Source organism: Coregonus lavaretus (assembly GCF_964263955.1).
Source record: "Coregonus lavaretus genome assembly, chromosome: 28".
Lineage (NCBI taxonomy): Eukaryota > Metazoa > Chordata > Actinopteri > Salmoniformes > Salmonidae > Coregonus > Coregonus lavaretus.
In genome coordinates, this window is record NC_140015.1 from 38,110,600 (window position 1) to 38,113,099 (window position 2,500).

A 2,500-nucleotide genomic window follows, 5' to 3' on the forward strand; every position below is an offset into this window, starting at 1 on the left:
ACACACACTCACACACACACACACCTTCCCATACTGTACCAGCAGGTTCTGTTGAATGAAGATATAACCGTTGTCATGTTTTCCTGTTTAGAGGACTTTTCTCTCTCAGTTGTACATGTGAATACTGGTGTTCATCCAACAGGTGTCTTAGCTTGAGCTAACAGACACAGCTACACTACCCTCTAGTGGCTGTCTGTCTAATGGCTCCTCCCCTACACTACCCTCTAGTGGCTGTCTGTCTAATGGCTCCTCCCCTACACTACCCTGTAGTGGCTGTCTGTCTAATGGCTCCTCCCCTACACTACCCTATAGTGGCTCCTCCCCTATCATTCTTGTTACACACACTTGGAAAAAAGGCTTCCAAAAGGGCTTTTTATGGAGGGATAGGGTTCTACCAAGAACCGTTTTGAAAGGGTTCTACTTAAAACCTTTAATATCCTAAGAACCCATTTTGGAAGAAAGGGTTCTTTGATGATTCTTTGGAAGGCAAGAAGGGTTCTACATAGAACCCTTCAAGCATTCTCTATTGCAGGGAGATTTTCCGAATTGTTTGTTTTACTGTAATATCTGTGTTTTTGCATGTACATTGATTGGTTGATTAATTTAATGCTACACAGAGATAAATAACACACCGTTTTCTAAACTAATCCAATCTGTTACTAGTTGAATTTACTGCACCCATTACTGAGATGGTTGTTCCAATTTAGATGATTGAGGTAGTCTCAGTATTCAATCTTCCCTACCCTGGCAGTCATTCTGAATGCAGGTTGCGGGTGATTAACGATTCCACTAGTTGGATATCCTAACTCTGGCTGAATTCCAATAGGAATTCACATCACTTTGCAAGCCAACATAATGTGGCTTGCAGGTCTGATGTGGCCTGTAAACCAGGAGTTTCCAAACACCACTGTGTTAGGGTAGAACTAGGCCCTCAAAGAAAGGCCTTATGATATATGTCATGTATTGTCATACATAATTACATTTTAAAGGATGATAAGGTTGGTGAAACTGTTCATAGAGGGTTCTAGGAAGAACCCTCCAAAGATAAAATGGTTCTTGGTAGAACCCTTCATAGAGGGTTCTAGGTAGAACCATATACATGGGGTTCTATGAAGAACCTTACATAGAGGGTTCTAGATAGAACCCTCTGCAAAGGGTTCTACCCCCGACCATTAAGTGTTCCCCTTTTGGGACAAACCGAAGACCCTGTATGGTTCTACTTAGCAACTTTTTTTCTAAGAGTGCAGCCTGTGTAACAGAGGATTTATGAAACCACATTCACCTGATAATGGATAACCATGCCTGAGACATGAGGACTCCCCAAATGACCCGGGTTTGAATTGCGGTCGGTCTAGAGTTTCCCTAGAGTTAGGAGCTGCTGCCAGGGGAGGGCTAAGGTCCCATCCTACTGCCTGCTTAGGCCCTGGTCCAACAGCTGCAGTGTGGAGCTGGAGGGTGATACGGTCCCTGGTCCATCTGACTGGCTGATTTAACCAGCCTATAAATGGGCTCTAGTTTAATGGCCCCAAACAGAAGCAGATTTATGAAATGACACTGAGACAGTCTGTGTGTGTTACTGATATCAAACACAGGGCCTGGGATCACAGAACAGTACTCCCCCCCTTCACCCGAAGCAGAGGGAAATGAGATGAGATTGAGAGAGAGATCACTGATTGAAGCCAGTGAATCAATGGTTGGTTGCAGGGCTGCAAGGCTCTGTGGAACAGGCTGAATGATGGCTCTGCATTTAATCACCTCCTTCTATGTTTGTCTCAATTAAACAATATAATGGTTGCTGGTAGGGCTGGGAATTGCCAGGGACCTCACGATACAATATTATCACCATACTTACGTGCCAATACGATATGTATTACAATTCTCATGATTATCATGATTCTACATGTGTTGCGATTCGATAATGTGATTTTGTTCCTAACATATTGCTCACCATATGTCTGCTGCAGAGGGACAAGAGAGAGCCATGAGAAAAACACGTTTTGATCAGTCATGGAAATGAAAGTGCTGAAAACAAATTGGCTCCCTATTTAAAAAGAAGATGGAGAACAAGCTATGAAGGAAAAATACTGCAGTTTTGGTGCAGGTACATCAAACTAGCGCAAAAATAATATTGCCATATTGTCAAAAACGATACAATACGATATATCGGCAAGAATATTATCCGATATGTAACTGTATGGCTTTTCCCCCACAACTAGTTCCTAGCACCTGGGTTCACACAGGCTAAGACTGCTCCCAGGAAATGTTGGAGGGCAACACAGAGAGACTATAGAGGAGGAGGGGGACACAGAGAGACTATAGAGGGATAGAGGTGGAGGGAACGCTGTTAGTAAAACAAAAGTGATGTATCTACATAGTGATAGCATCCTAGCTGTATCTCCATAGTGATAGCATCCTAGCTGTATCTCCATGGTGATAGCATCCTAGCTGTATCTCCATGGTGATAGCATCCTAGCTGTATCTCCATGGTGATAGCATCCTA

The 2,500-nt window shown here is 43.2% G+C and overlaps 1 pseudogene across 1 annotated transcript in view; it reads left to right on the top strand.

The window, feature by feature from the left end:
- The window catches only part of LOC311103256 (protein sidekick-2-like), a 103,642-nt pseudogene that overhangs the window by 29,962 nt on the left and 71,180 nt on the right, over positions 1-2,500 (top strand). The window lies entirely within an intron of this gene.